We start from the raw sequence: 17,443 nt of genomic DNA, 5'->3' as shown, positions 1-17,443 counted from the left end.
GGATTTCGATTCTTACGATAAGTAACCTTTTGATGTTTTGTTTACCGATTTCAAAATCTCGGTTTTATTTTTATACCACTTTCCCTTTCTATTTTCAAGTTTCGAGGACGAAACTTTTTAAAAGTTGGGGTGATTGTAACACCCGCGAATTTTCCATTTTGGCAAATATAATTTAATTAACCGTTCTATTGTCTTATTTATATTTTAATTATTTAATTTAATTAATTTCATTATTAAACATGATTTTTATAAATATTATATTTTTAAAGCTTAAGTTATACAAAATAAATATTTTGGTCGGACAATAATAATAATAATAATATTTCCCGTCTTGAGTTGTAGTGGGCTTGAGACGTCATTTCTAGTAGAAACCGACTCAATTTGAGTTGTTGGGCTTGTTACAACTTATGGGCCTTTTCTCCTTCTCTTTTATTTTCATAAAACCCTCACCTAACACCTCACAACTTCATCTCCCTCATTCTAATTTCTGAAATTTCCCCAACAACCACTCCACCATTGTTAAACCCTTTGCTCTCAACCCTAAAATCACCATAACTTGCTCAATTCTTATCCGATTCAAGTGATTTTCGCGTCTATCTCTTCCTCTCATCGCCCTCCTTCTTTCTAGGTAAGAAAAGATCCGACTTTCCTCCTTGTATAGGGCTGTCGACCCATATTGTACTCGGTACCCTTTTTCTAGTTTTGATTCTTAGTCTTAATTTGTGTTTTCTTATGTTTAGGAGAAGTTTTAGTTGACCCGGAAGTGGATTCTTGAAAGGTAGACGAGTCTTTTGTGGATTTAAGTGCAAAAAGGTAACGGTGATGGGTTACTCGACTTTTATGTTAAAATTGTGTGGTTTTATGTAGTTATAATCTCATATGAATGTTAAAAGTTGTATCTTTCATGATTGGTGCTAATTTGGTTGTTGAATATCATGTTTGTTTGCAATTCTCACATGTTTGGATGAAAATCTCATGCTACATCTCTTGAATCCGAAATTACCCTTTCACATGCTCAAATATGTGTTTTTGCGAGTTAGAATCATGCTAGGATACGTAAACAATTGATGGGAAACGATTTTTGTTGGTTTCAAATGGTTTGGAAGTGTTTTGCATTGAATCCGCGTGTTTGTAGTCCCAGTAGGGTGATCGGCGGCGGTCTCTTGACCATTTGGGAGTTCCTGTAAGTTTTGAACACTTTTTAGAAAGCTCTGTAGTCCCCCAGTAGGGTGATGGCGTGTGGCCGGTCTCTTGACCTACTGGGAGTACACCGAGGATTTTAGGTGATTTTGAGTTTGGTGTATTCCCAGTAGGGTGGACTGGCAATAGGGTGACCTACTGGGAGTGCACTAAAGGTCTTATGAGTTTTTGGAAGTTTGGCTGTATTCCCAGCCGGGTGACCGGCTGGGAGTGCACTAAAGGTTTTATGAGTTTCTGAAATTTGGCTGTAGTCCCAGCCGGGTGACCGGCGGCCGGTCTCCACTTGGCCATTTGGGAGCGCATGTAAGTTTTATTAAATTTCGATCTTGGCATGTTGTCCCCCCGGTGGTGGCGGCGGCGGTACCCTCCCTACTGGGAGTCCCCTGTGTGTTCCTTTTCACTTGTAACCTCTAATGATCAATGGTTTATGCATGTATCTTCTTCCTTATCGGTAATTGGCTAATTTAAGACTTATTGACGTTATAATCATGCAACTATTGTTACTCGTATTTGTGACCGGAGTGTGACGGTTTACATTGTGTGACTACTCGACATTCCTCATTTATTTGCCCTCGGACATTGGGTCACGATTAGGTGCCATTGTTTCCGAGTTGGGCTATCTTCCTTCCGCCTCTTCGGACCTTGGGGTACGGCTAGGTACCATTGTTCCGATTTGGGCTTACTCGACCTTGGGGCACGGCTAGGTGTCATGGATCGAGTCTTGGATACGATTTGGGATTGTATGTCGAATCGGGTGTCGTCCATCCCGAGAGTCCGGCCGATTTAGACTAGGACCGTATTATGATCGTCGTCCTACCAGGAGGTTGGAGTCTAGGGGTTGTCTTGTTTTGAGTCAATCCTTTGTAAATGTCTTGCTTGTTACGGTCATTGGTGTGTTCTTATATACGAGAGTGCACGTCTTCTATGATTGTTTGTGAGAGTCTTGGTCCTATCGGATACTAGTGGTGAGATGCAAGCCCCTAGTTGCGATATGATCGCCGGAATTGATGTTCCCATCCGTTCTTATGGTGAGATGTAAGCCATAAGTATGAATGTGACATTAGTAGCCACGTCCCGTGCTATGGTTGTTAAGAGGTTTTCAAAGGAATGGCTATCGGTTTCCATCCATGTATTTTCTATTCAATTGATCCGTTGTTTACCTTCTTCATATGATTCGATGCCTAATCTCATATCCATGTTTTGGTTACCTTGAATGCATGTTTAATATAATGTGCCATGCCTATCTCATTAAGAATGCAATGTGCCTATCTCATTATGATTATCGTTTATATTCCCTTGTTCATATTATTCAAGTATGATTCATGATCAATATGTTTGATTAAGTTCTTGCTTATGTGCATTTTGACATATTGTGGCTGGGAGAACCCTGAGTTACTCCCCACCGACCGTATGCGTTCATGTTTACATGAATGACGGGTTTGTGATGCAGATTATGGGGAAGACGTGTGAGCTAGCGAGAACGTTGAACCTTGGACCTTAGTTATAGTTTGCTTAGACTCACCTATCGTTAGACTTGTGTTTATTCGTGGGATATCTTTTCCCCATCGCACTCCGTTTTTAATTGTAAAACTTATTCATCTTACTCTTCATTTTCGTTTGATCACTTATGGTGGATTTCACACTTTAAACTTTAAAGGTTTTAAAAATCTCGTAATTTCCGCTTTAAATTTGATGCCCTATCGAGGGGTGTCACACAAGTCTCTCCAAAGCACGATGTATAAAGTATCCGGGGTTTGGGAATTATCAAAGCACGTGTCCAAATAAACGATTGATTACCTCGAGAGATGTTGCTTGTCGGGATGAGTTGTTTGATGAGGAGGAACGATTGGGTGATGTGTTCAAACTCGAAGAAAGAGAAAAAGACGAGATTATGGAGCCATTGAGTGATGATGATCAAATTAAAGATGTGATCGAAGATGACATATTTTCCAACTTGTGTGAACCTCATACAAGAGGTACTTCTTTATTTGATCCAAATATACCAATTGTTTTTGATGAAGAATTGGAAGAAATTTATGACGAAACTCACATGGAAGAAAGTGATCATACAAGTCATGACGATGCAACTCAACACAATCCTAATCTTGTGCCAAACTCGGATGAGGAATTCGGGGATGTCTTTCCCAAGAACCTACCCGCTGGTTTACCAACTATTAGAGGGATCGAACGCCAAATTGATCTCATTCCCGAAGCCTCGTTACCGAACAAAGCGGCCTATCGATGCATTCCATTGGAAACAAAAGAGTTGCAACGACAAATGGAGGAGCTAATGGATCGAGGCTATGTTCGTGAAAACCTGATTCCATGTGCCGTCCCTACTCTACTTGTCCCAAAGAAGGATGGGACGTGGCGAATGTGCGCTGATAGTCAAGCCAAGAACAACATAACTATCAAGTATCGTTTTCCTATTCCAAGGCTTGACGACATGCTTGATGAGTTACATGGATCCAAAACCTTTTCTAAGATCGACTTGAGGAGTGGTTATCACCAAATGCGAATGAGAGAAAGGGGTAAGTGGAAAACCGCGTTCAAGACTAGACATGGGTTATACAAGTGGACTGTCAAACCATTCGGATTAACCAATGCTCCGAGTACCTTTATGCGACTCATGAACGAGGTACTCAAACCATTCTTGGGAAAATTTGTGGTTGTTTATTTAGATGATATCTTGGTTTACAGTCAAAGCAAAGGAGATCGCTTCAAACACCTTCGCAAAGTGTTCGAAACTCTCCGAGGACAAAAGCTATATGGAAAGAAGGAGAAATGTTCATTCTTGGTCGAGAGTGTCATATTTCTCGGCTATGTGGTTTCTAAAGATGGAGTTTCAATGGACCAATCAAAGATCGAGGCCATTAAGTCATGGCCTACGCTTAAGTCCGTCACAGAGGTTCGGTCTTTCCAAGGACTTGCTTCGTTCTATCGAAGATTCATAAAAGATTTCAGCACCATCACAAGTCCCATCACCGAGTGTTTAAAAACGGGAACATTTGTATGGACCGAGGCTGCTCAAAAGGATTTCGAGACGATTATTCAAAAACTTTGCAAGGCACTTTTATTGGCACTTCCAGATTTCACTCAACCATTCGAGATGGAATGTGACACAAGCGGTGTTGGAATTGGAACCATACTAATACAAGGAAAGCGATCCATCGCTTATTTCTCCGAGAAATTGAATGGAGCCAGGCTCAATTACTCGACGTACGACAAAGAATTTTGTGCTATTGTGAGAGCTCTTCAACATTGGAGTCACTACCTTTGGCCGAGTTATTTCATCCTGCACTCGGACCACGAATCACTGAAGCACATCAATGGACAACAAAAGTTAAACCCACGGCATGCTAAGTGGGTGGAGTTCCTATAATCCTTTCACTTTTCATCAAAGTATAAATGTAGCAAGAGTAATGTGGTGGCCGATGCTCTCTCACGACGGTACTCATTATTGAACGTGCTCGATGTCCGATTACTTGGATTTGAGGCATTGAAGGGTTACTACGAGCATGATCCCGACTTTGGAGAAACCTTCGAGATTTTCAAGTCCGGAACTCATGATGAGTTCATTATTCCAGATGATTTCCTCTTCAAAGGTAATAGACTTTGTGTTCCAAAACTTCCAACTCGGGAACTCCTTATTCGAAAAGCTCATGGAGGTGGACTTGGAGTACATTTCGGGGTAAACAAAACTGTAGATATTCTCAAAGAACATTTTCATTGGCCCCAACTGCAAAGAGACGTGCAGGATGTGATACGAAGGTGGGAACCGTATCAAGTCAAAGAACCGTATCAAGTCAAAGAACCGTATCAATCACCAATTGACAAATACATTGATAAGAAGCTACATGATGGGAACTCTAATTTCTTATTGAAGTCAATTTTCATGGGAGTTCATGATGATCTTGTTGCTTCGAGCAACCATTATTTGGATTTTGGTAGAATTGTGCATGGAAGGTGGTGGGAAGGAAATCACAAGAAAGTAAGGTACAAGCAAAGATGGCACAAAATGGTTGTGATTGACAATACTCATTACAAATTCAAATCACCACAGAGGGATAAACATAAAGACTACATTGAAGAAGATGAGCAGAAGAAGAGATCAACGGGGTGCGTAAAGCGCCGTGTTCTTAATCAAGTTTGAATCTAACTTCCAAATTTGTTTTGATCCCGGTGGCATCAAAGATGATTCGACTACGTGTTCGGGCTTGTTCGGGTTTACAATATTCATCTTTGATCCCGGCATACTGAGGCAATAATTGAGGACAATTCCTTTCAAAGGGGGAGGAATTGATGTGAATACGAATCACCTTGATGAAATAATTCTCGAAACAAGCGACCAAGACAACCCGAGTCACCAAGCGTGGATCGGTTCGAATAATAGTTGAGAAAAGTGCATGATCACCCGCCAATGGGACGGGTAGAACCGTGTGGAGAACCGTGTGGAGCAAGGAGAATCGTGTGGAGCAAGGTCTAACCTCGAAAATGGGCTAGTCCAAAGGCATTGAATAAAGCTCACCTAGTTTTTGTCATAGCCTAGTTTTTACAAAGGTCTTACCTAGTTTTTGGTTTAGTCTTACCTAGTTTTTCCACATAGCCTAGAACTCACCACAAAGCATTAAAGGCTAGCCTTGGGCACCAAGGATTTCGGCCTATATAAGGCTTGTAGTCCTCATTTGTTCATCATCCAATTTTGAAGTAAAAACTTGAGAGTATTCTCTAAAACTTGTCTTGTCTTCTTGTGTTGTTACACGAGTAGTTTGGCTTAAGAGGTCGAAACGCGATTTCGCACCTTGCTTGAACGAGGGACGTGATCCTAAGTTTAAGTCGGATTGTTTGACGAGTATCAAACAATTCACCCATTGGCGTAGCTATAGGTCTAGCTACGACAAATATCCCTTCTTTTTCATTAAAATCTCGCTACGAATATACGGATTGATCGGGTTGCACCTAGTGCATTCGGATCCTTCGTCTATTTGCTAGTACAAGTTAAGACTTCCGCTTGCGATTCACATCAAAGCTAAAGGAAGAGTTTGATGAGTTTAAGATGACATCTGATATGACGGTGGCTGAGTACTACCGCCAGTTTAATGAGAATTCCAGATATGCTGAGGACATGGGGTTGAGTGAAGAGAATCTAGCTTTGAGGTTTGAGAAGAGGTTGACCCCCAATATAATGGAGAAGCTACCGGTGGGAGTCCTTACGGATGTTAAGGAAGTCTATGAGAGAGCTGGGAGGACTGAGAGGTTAGTGGAGATGACCAAAGAGAGAGGTGTTGAGAAGAGAAAGGCTGAGAGCGAGGGTGGTGGTCAATCCAACTATAAGAAGGGTAACCACACTCAGGCGAGAGCATATTCATCTGGCTCGGGGTTTAGTGCTGGGGCTTTCTATGGGCGTGGCCGTGGGAATGGTAGCAGTAGCTGGAGGATGACCTGTTTTAACTGTGGCGGTGTAGGCCACAAGAGACATGAGTGCACCAGAGCGGTGAGTGGGGGTTTTCAGAGACCGGGATATGGGAGCTTTTCATAGGGTCCTTCACAGAGTTATGCGAGTAACAGACCGGCTGGGTCATGGAACAACAGGGGAGGTCAGAACAACAACGGTGGGGGTAACCGCAATGGCGGTAATTCTTATCAGAAACCTGCTACGAACACAAACAACAACCAGGGGTCGGGAGCTAAGCCCACTACCTCAGCTAGTACTGTCCAGAGAGGTGGGCAGAAGACCAGAGGCAAGCTGTTTATAATGGAGAAGAAAGCAACTGAGGACGACGCTCATGTTATCACTGGTAATTTTCTTGTTAATGGTGTTTATACCTTTGTTTTATTTGATTCGGGAGCGTCACAGTCGTTTGTATCATCGAGTCATGTTAAAAGGTTGGGTTTGAGAGAGTATGAGTCTGTAAGAGAGAAAGTTTTTATACCTTCGGGTGAGTCTGTATCGTGTGGGAGGTTGTATAGAGATGTATCCATGATAGTTGGGCAAGTTGATCTACCAGTAGACTTGCTAGAGTTTCCTTTAGACGGTTTTGAGATGATAGTCGGGATGGATTGCTTGGGAAAGTACAAAGCTAAGATAGATGGTCATCAAAAGAAAGTTTCTTTGAGGAGTCCTAAGGGGATTAGTGTGTCTTATCGTGGGTTTGTTGTCAAAACCAAAGTTAAGTTGATTGCAGCAGTGACCTTGAAGTCCTATCTAAGGAAGGGATGCTCATTGATCTTGTGCCATGTGAGAGATCACAGAGTGGAGAGTCCGACAGTTGAGCAGATACCGGTTGTGGGAGAGTTTCCAGATGTCTTTCCAGAGGAGATTCCAGAGTTGCCACCAAAGAGGGAGATAGATTTCAATGTTGAGCTGAAACCGGGGACGGTACCAATCTCTAAGGCACCGTACCGTATGGGTCCTAAGGAGTTGGAGGAGCTAAGGAAGCAGCTTGATAATCTGATTGAGAGGGGATACATTAGACCTAGTGTGTCACCGTGGGTAGAACCAGTTCTGTTTGTGAAAAGAAAGATGGGAGCTTGAGGTTATGCATAGATTACAGGGAGCTGAACAGAGTGACGGTGAAGAACAAGTATCCTTTGCCAAGGATAGATGACCTGTTTGATCAGTTGAGTGGTGCAGCAGTCTTTTCTAAGATTGATTTGAGGTCGGGGTACCATCAGGTGAAGATTAGAGAGGAGGACATACCAAAGACAACTTTCACGTCGAGGTATGGTCATTATGAGGATGTGGTGATGCCGTTTGGGTTATCTAATGCACTAGCTGTGTTTATGGATTTGAGGAACCGAGTCTTTAGTCAGTTCTTGGATAAGTTTGTGGTGGTTTTCATAGATGACATCTTAGTCTTTTCTAAGACTAAGGAGGAGCATGCGGATCATTTGAGGATTGTGTTGCAGACCTTGAGGGAACATGAGTTGTATGCAAAATTCTCCAAGTGTGAGTTCTGGTTAGAGAAAGTTGCTTTTCTGGGGCATGTGATTTCTAAGGAAGGGGTTGTTGTGGATCCTGCAAAGATTAAGGCAGTTACTTAGTGGGAGGAACCGAAGAATGTAGCTGAGATCAGGAGTTTCTTGGGTTTAGCAGGGTATTATCGACGGTTTGTGAAAGATTTCTCCAAGATTGCTAGACCTATGACAGCTTTAATGAGAAAAGAGAACAGGTTTCGTTGGGATGAGAGTTGTGAGACGGCGTTCCAAACATTAAAGGAGCGTTTAACCACAGCTCTAATCTTAGCATTGCCTGAAGGGAGTGAGAACTTTGAAGTTTATACGGATACTTCAAAGAATGGGTTGGGATGTGTGTTGATGCAGAATGGTAAAGTGATTGCCTATGCTTCTAGGCAATTGAAGCCTTATGAGGAGAATTATCCTACACACGATCTGGAGTTGGGTGCAGTTGTGTTTGCTCTTAAGATTTGGAGACATTACCTATATGGGGCGACCTTTAAGGTATTTTCAAATCACAAGAGTCTCAAGTACATCCTCACTCAAAAGGAGTTGAACATGAGACAGAGGAGGTGGATGGAGTTGATTGGCGATTATGACATGGATATTATCTACCATGAAGGGAAAGCCAATGTGGTTGTACATGCTTTGAGCAGGAAGAGTGTGCATGTAACACCCGCGAATTTTCCATTTTGGCAAATATAATTTAATTAACCGTTCTATTGTCTTATTTATATTTTAAATTATTTAATTTAATTGATTTCATTATTAAACATGATTTTTTATAAATATTATATTTTTAAAGCTTAAATTATGTGAAATAAATATTTTGGTCGGATAATAATAATAATAATAATAATAATAATAATAATAATAATAATAATAATAATAATAATCCCCGTCTTGAGTTGTAGTGGGCTTGAGACGAAACTTCTAGTGTATACCGACTCAATCTGAGCTGTTGGGCTTTTTATAACTTATGGGCTTTTCCCTTCTCTTTTCCCTTCACAAAACCCCCAACTAAACCCTCACAACTCCATCTCCCTCACTCCTAAATTCTGAAATTTCCCAACAAACACACAACTACAACACCATTGTTACACAACCTCCACCTTCTTCACTAAATTGGCCATAAAACCTTCATTTCTCATCGGTTTTCAGTGATTTTCGCGTCTATCTCTTCCTCTCATCGCCCTCCTTCTTTCTAGGTAAGAAAAGAACTATCTTTCCTCCATTAATGGGGCTGTCGAGCCAATTTCTCATGGTACCCTTTTTTCTAGTTTCGATTTTTAGTCTTATTTGGTGTTTTCTTATGTTTAGGAGAAAGTTTAGTTGACCCGGAAGTGGATTCTTGCTTGTGAGACGATTACAATAGAGATTAAGAGCTAAAAGGTAACGGTGATGGGTTACTCGATTTACATGTCAAATTTGTGTGTTTTATGTGTGGTTGGATGCATACAAATGTTAAAGTTGGTAACTTTCATGTTTCATTCCATTGTTATGTTGAATGAAGTGGTTTTATGAGCATTTTCATATGTTTGGTTGACATGCTATCTTATTTTAAGGTTCATAATTGATGTCATATGTTTAAATTATCCTAACATGCTAAATTTACCGAGTATTCATCATATTAGAGAAGTATGAAATGATTGAATGAAAGATGGTTGAATTTGGAAGACTTTAGATGGATGTTTGATGAGTTTTTCGTGTTCAGTGATCCTCTGCCGGTGGGCGGCAGTACGGCCTACCCAACCGGCAGCAGCGTCTTTGCATTTCGACTCGTAAAAATAGAGAATTAAGCCTTTGTGATCCCCTGCCGGTGGGCGAAATGGTCAACCAAGCAGAGAATACATAATGTGCAAGTTGAGCTTATTTGGCTATAGGGTGTATTCCTGCCGGTGGGCAGCCCGGTCGGCCGGCAGAGAATACACATTGAGCATATGTTGACCTTGTTTACCTTGACTTGTATTCCCTGCCGGTGGGCGCAGCCAGGTGGACCGGCAGAGAATACACTTTCGGCCTTTTGGCTTTGTTTTACCTTGGCTTGTATCCCCTGCCGGTGGGCGGTGGCCAGTGGACCGGCAGAGAATACACCTACTTCTATTTTTGGCCTTGTTTCACCTAGCATGAATCCTCCTGCCGGGTGGGCGGCAGCCGGTGCCCACGCCCGGCAGAGAGCACCGGTAATCATTATACTCTTATGTTCATACATGCTTCACATGAATTGTTTACGTTATGTTTGTGCAATCATTGTTACTCGTATTTGTGACCGGAGTGTGACGGTTTACATTGTGTGACTACTCGACATTCCTTATTTATTTGCCCTCGGACATTGGGTCACGATTATGTGCCATTGTTTCCGAGTTGGGCTATCTTCCTTCCGCCTCTTCGGACCTTGGGGTACGGATAGGTACCATGGTTCCGATTTGGGGTTACTCGACCTTGGGGCACGGCTAGGTGTCATGGATCGAGTCTTGGATACGATTTGGGATTGTATGTCGAATCGGGTGTCGTCCATCCCGAGAGTCCGGCCGATTTAGACTAGGACCGTATTATGATCGTCGTCCTACCGGGAGGTTGGAGTCTAGGGGTTTGTCTTGTTTTGAGTCAATCCTTTGTAAATGTCTTGCTTGTTACGGTCATTGGTGTGTTCTTATATACGAGAGTGCACGTCTTCTATGCTTGTTTGTGAGAGTCTTGGTCCTATCGGATACTAGTGGTGAGATGCAAGCCCCTAGTTGCGATATGATCGCCGGGATTGATGTTCCCATCCGTTCTTATGGTGAGATGTAAGCCATAAGTATGAATGTGACATTAGTAGCCACGTCCCGTGCTATGGTTGTTAAGAGGTTTTCAAAGGAATGGCTATTGGTTTCCATCCATGTATTTTCTATTTAATTGATCCGTTATTTACTTTCTTCATATGATTCGATGCCTATCTCATTAAGAATGCAACATGCCTATATCGTTATGATTATCGTTATATTCCCTTGTTCATATTATTCAAGTATGATGCATGATCGATATGTTTAATTAAGTTCTTGCTTATGTGCATTTCGACATATGGTGGCTGGGAGAACCCCGAGTTACTCCCCCCACCGACCGTGGCGTTCATGTTTACATGAATGACGGGTTTGTGATGCAGATTATGGGGAAGACGTGTGAGCTAGCGAGAACGTTGACCCTTGGACCTTAGTTATAGGTTGCTTAGACTCACCTATCGTTAGACTTGTGTTTATTCGTGGGATATCTTTTCCCCAACGCACTTGTTTTAAATTGTAAAACTTAATTATCTTCCTTTTCATTTTTGTTCGATCACTTATGGTGGATTTCGCACTTTAAGCTTTTAAAGGTTTTAAAAATCTCGTATTTTCCGCTTTAATTTTGATGCCCTATCGAGGGGTGTCACAGTTGGTATCAGAGCATATGTTGCTCCCGACGCACACACGTGTACCCCGAACTTAACCTTGAACTTGACCTTGAATAATGAATGAGAGATGGGTAGGACTAAGGACCTAAGTTGGTAGTCTCTTTGTGCATGATATTTGTTAGGTGCTAACATGGTTGACTCTTTTGGTGTCTTGAGAAGATGGTACGACCAACCAAGGTGGAGAATACTATCATGGAATCCCTTACTCTAATTCTTCGGAATCAACGGAATGCTAATGCTCAAGTTAATCGTCGCTCTAACCGCCGTGGCAAGAGGCCATCTGTGCCCTCATCCTCGTCATATCCTAGCAAGAAGAGGTTGGTGCCGAGAGTCCAAGGACAAGGAGTACAAGACCATGGAGGACAAGAGCCAATAGTGCAAGAGCCGAAAGGACAAGTACCTACATCTACTATTAGGCTTAAGGAGAACCGCAAGTGCTTCAAGTGTGGGCAAACTTATCACCCCGGGATTGGATGCTATGCTATGCCCTTGAAGTGTTACCATTGCAAGAAGCCCGGACATCTCTTCAGGAATTGCCCCGAGAAGAAGACTATCCCTCCTCCTCTCCCTCATGCTCCGGAAGCCGAGCCAAGAAGCGTCACTCTTGTCGAGAATCAAGTCGGAACCGCCGTTCCTCCCGACACCGTTATGGGTGTGTTTTCTATCATTGATCCACCTTTCCTTACTTTTATCCTGTGATGCTCATCCTTTCCTTCATAAGCTCTCTTTTGCTTAACCTTGGGAACTAGTTTAGTACTCACTCGACTTATCCTTCGTTTTTACTTCTCCTTCCATAACATCTTGCTTGTGGATCTCTTTATCTTGAAGGATTTCTTTACCGTCTTAAAGATACCTCCCTCTCTTCGAGCACCTTATCACATTCCCTTATCTTTGTGTTTCTATGCCTTTCGCAACTCTTATCCCATATCCTGGAAGATGTCTTTGTACCTTTTCCTCTTATAAGAGCCCTCTTGTACCCCTTCATCTTTGCCTTATGGAATGTTAACTTTGGTCGGATAATTTAACTTTGTGGAGTTTGTTTGTGTTCGACCCTTAACCCCGGTTTTGAGAGGTCGTGATGTTAGAAAGACTTAGGTAATGTGATGAGACATACTTAGTGATTCTTATACCTAGTCCCTTGGACAAGTGAGTGTAATTGATTGGTGGATTCTCTGTGTTAGGAATGAGTTGCCTATGTGATTAAAATTATAGAACTTGGCTTCGTTGGTTATGTTTGGGATTTGAAAGCTTAGTAGGTTGAGTGTCGTTACCTTAGGAGTAAAAATGAGATAAGTTTAGGATATGAATTTGGAAGAAAACCCATTTTTGATGTTAATGATCCCGTATAGAATGGTGATGTGATTTGATATTAGTTGTCCCTTGAGGATTTTGTTGAGAAGTCTTTGTTAATTCGTTCTTTGGTTTTTAAAACATCGAGGTTGTGTCGAGAACTTGAGATAAAGAGACGTTGTTATACTTGAGTGGTAGACTTACTTTAGGGATATCCTAATACGTGATAGGATAGGTGAACAATGAGTCTAACCAATGTATCAACCCTTAAGCAAGCGTTTATTTTTACCTTGATCAGTTATAGAGGTGTAACCCTTTAAGAGAGACTTGCATATAAGGAATGAGATGAATTGCCTTGACCCTCGTTTTGGAATTTGGTCGTTTTGTTATGAAGGCACAATATCCTAATAGGTGTGACCTTGTTAGAGAGAACCTTAAGTCTTAGAAAGTGTGTGGTTTAAGCCCTAAAATCCCCCTCGTACCTTTAATCATCTTCCTTCCCTTCGTTCATACTTGATTGGATTTATTTCTTAAGTATAAAAGTTTACTTGTCGTTTCCTTGCCTTGAATACCTCTCTAATTCTAATGTCTCTTACTGGTGTTAACTAGTTACCTTTACTATTGACTCCTTTAATCTCACACCTCGTCATCTTCATGTATCCCCTTGAAATTTCCTATCATTTCTTGACCTAGTTATTACTCTTTGTCTCTTTAGTGGAGTGATGGCATTGTTGGCTATGTTGTAGAGTGAGTGAGATGCTCTTTGAGGATTCTTTGTGAACCTTAATTTCGTCAAAATTGGATAAGTGGAACTTGAGTTGAGTTGGGTAGGAAAAATTGTATGACAAACCTATTTACTTTTGGTTGGTGGTCTTTATGATTTGGGGAATGCGATCATCTATGCTTGTGGACTCGGGTGTGAATAAGATTTTGGTTTGGAGTGTTAGAAAGTATGAAGACCTTAAGATTTTGACCTTTGATTGAGGATTTTACTATAGTGAGAACTCCTAGTGGTCGATAGTTGGTTAGGTGTGTAACTGTTTTAGTAGTTTTGATCTTTCGTGGAAATCGTTTATAGATGATTTATATTTGAGAGTTATGGAATCACAATTGTGGTGGAGTTACTTGACCACGGGGTAGCATAAGAGTAAAGTGTGGGTATTTTGAGGAAATGCTTGGGAGTTATGTGGTTATGAGTTTTGTGGTTAGGAAGTTTTCGGAACCGTTCAGGATGACTTTGTTGTTCGAGATTTAAGTATCTAGTGTTTCCTTGTTGCCTAATTTCCCGTCCTCTTTGACCATAAGTGTTTCCGTTCATACCTCTCTTCCTCGTTTATGCTTGCTCCTCCTTTAGAATTTGATGTTAACCTATGAAATTCAATCTTTGATATCCTTGTAGATTCGATTTCAACTCTTCTCCTAGGAAGTTCATCATATCTCTTTTGTTGGTTAAGTTTGAACCCTCTTAGCGTATCTTGTTTTCATGATATCTAAGTTACTTTTCAATTCATAAAATTTCTAAACATTTCAAACTACCATTTTTGGTTCGTCGTTAAAAGTTTATGTTACTTTTACTAAACCCTACCTATTTTAAGAGTTCAAAAAAATGAAAATTTGATTTAGTTATCCTTTTGTCCTACGAGTATAACTCCTTTTTATTGATTTTTAATTGCTAAACCCGAGTTACTTTTAACTTTGCTCAATTTCTAACTAGCTTTGATCTACTTATGATTTCGTTGTCAAAAGTTTAATATTATATTTTCAGGAATTTGACTTCCTTTTGAATTTAGAAATGAAACCTCTACTTCTATTTTGATCTTTGCAAAAGAAAATTTGAGTGAATTGCCTTCTCTTTTGATTTTGACGTTGATCGGATGTTAGAACTCGTTATTTGAAACGTTTAATAACTTGTTATGCGCTTGTCGGCGAATGATTTTTGTTTTAAATTTGTCTTAGACTTGGAAAGTTAGCGTTCTTGTGTGCACGACAAGAGCAATTTCGTTCCATGAATGAGACTTATACTTTTGAAAATTCTTTATTAATGTTTTTGAAAGTATTTTGATTTTCGATTTATACAAATGATTTGCTTTTGACCATATCTTCGATTTGGAATGTGATGTTCTTGAATGCGCAACGAGAGCATTTTCGTTCCTTTGATGAGAATTTGGTTATGTCGGAAAATTTTATTTGGGATTTTTGAAAGGATTTCGATTCTTACGATAAGTAACCTTTTAATGTTTTGTTTACCGATTTCCAAAATTTCGGTTTTATTTTTATATTACTTTTCCTTTCTACTTTCAAGTTTCGAGGACGAAACTTTTTAAAAGTTGGGGTGATTGTAACACCCGCGAATTTTCCATTTTGGCAAATATAATTTAATTAACCGTTCTATTGTCTTATTTATATTTTAAATTATTTAATTTAATTGATTTCATTATTAAACATGATTTTTTATAAATATTATATTTTTAAAGCTTAAATTATGTGAAATAAATATTTTGGTCGGATAATAATAATAATAATAATAATAATAATAATAATAATAATATTCCCCGTCTTGAGTTGTAGTGGGCTTGAGACGAAACTTCTAGTGTATACCGACTCAATCTGAGCTGTTGGGCTTTTTATAACTTATGGGCTTTTCCCTTCTCTTTTCCCTTCACAAAACCCCCAACTAAACCCTCACAACTCCATCTCCCTCACTCCTAAATTCTGAAATTTCCCAACAAACACACAACTACAACACCATTGTTACACAACCTCCACCTTCTTCACTAAATTGGCCATAAAACCTTCATTTCTCATCGGTTTTCAGTGATTTTCGCGTCTATCTCTTCCTCTCATCGCCCTCCTTCTTTCTAGGTAAGAAAAGAACTATCTTTCCTCCATTAATGGGGCTGTCGAGCCAATTTCTCATGGTACCCTTTTTTCTAGTTTCGATTTTTAGTCTTATTTGGTGTTTTCTTATGTTTAGGAGAAAGTTTAGTTGACCCGGAAGTGGATTCTTGCTTGTGAGACGATTACAATAGAGATTAAGAGCTAAAAGGTAACGGTGATGGGTTACTCGATTTACATGTCAAATTTGTGTGTTTTATGTGTGGTTGGATGCATACAAATGTTAAAGTTGGTAACTTTCATGTTTCATTCCATTGTTATGTTGAATGAAGTGGTTTTATGAGCATTTTCATATGTTTGGTTGACATGCTATCTTATTTTAAGGTTCATAATTGATGTCATATGTTTAAATTATCCTAACATGCTAAATTTACCGAGTATTCATCATATTAGAGAAGTATGAAATGATTGAATGAAAGATGGTTGAATTTGGAAGACTTTAGATGGATGTTTGATGAGTTTTTCGTGTTCAGTGATCCTCTGTCGGTGGGCCGGCAGCCGGCCTACCCAACCGGCAGCGCGTCTTTGCATTTCTGACTCGTAAAAATAGAGAATTAAGCCTTTGTGATCCCCTGCCGGTGGGCCGGCAGCCGGTCAACCGGCAGAGAATACATAATGTGCAAGTTGAGCTTATTTGGCTATAGGGTGTATTCCCCGGTGGGTGGGCGGTCGGTCACCCACAGAGAATACACATTGAGCATATGTTGACCTTGTTTACCTTGACCTGTATTCCCTGCCGGTGGGCGGCACGGTGGACCGGCAGAGAATACACTTTCGGCCTTTTTGGCTTTGTTTTACCTTGGCTTGTATCCCCTGTGGGTGGGCGGCAGCAGTGGACCGGCAGAGAATACACCTACTTCTATTTTTGGCCTTGTTTCACCTAGCATGAATCCCTCCGCCGGTGGGCGGCCGGTGCCCACGCCGGCAGAGAGCACCCGGTAATCATTATACTCTTATGTTCATACATGCTTCACATGAATTGTTTACGTTATGTTTGTGCAATCATTGTTACTCGTATTTGTGACCGGAGTGTGACGGTTTACATTGTGTGACTACTCGACATTCCTTATTTATTTGCCCTCGGACATTGGGTCACGATTATGTGCCATTGTTTCCGAGTTGCGCTATCTTCCTTCCGCCTCTTCGGACCTTGGGGTACGGATAGGTACCATGGTTCCGATTTGGGGTTACTCAACCTTGGGGCACGGCTAGGTGTCATGGATCGAGTCTTGGATACGATTTGGGATTGTATGTCGAATCGGGTGTCGTCCATCCCGAGAGTCCGGCGATTTAGACTAGGACCGTATTATGATCGTCGTCCTACCAGGAGGTTGGAGTCTACGGGTTTGTCTTGTTTTGAGTCAATCCTTTGTAAATGTCTTGCTTGTTACGGTCATTGGTGTGTTCTTATATACGAGAGTGCATGTCTTCTATGCTTGTTTGTGAGAGTCTTAGTCCTATCGGATACTAGTGGTGAGATGCAAGCCCCTAGTTGCGATATGATCGCCGGGATTGATGTTCCCATCCGTTCTTATGGTGAGATGTAAGCCATAAGTATGAATGTGACATTAGTAGCCACGTCCCGTGCTATGGTTGTTAAGAGGTTTTCAAAAGAATGGCTATTGGTTTCCATCCATGTATTTTCTATTTAATTGATCCGTTATTTACTTT

This window comes from Silene latifolia, chromosome 11 (assembly GCF_048544455.1).
Source record: "Silene latifolia isolate original U9 population chromosome 11, ASM4854445v1, whole genome shotgun sequence".
In the NCBI taxonomy this organism is placed as follows: Eukaryota; Viridiplantae; Streptophyta; class Magnoliopsida; order Caryophyllales; family Caryophyllaceae; genus Silene; species Silene latifolia.
This window is presented reverse-complemented; position numbering follows the sequence as displayed.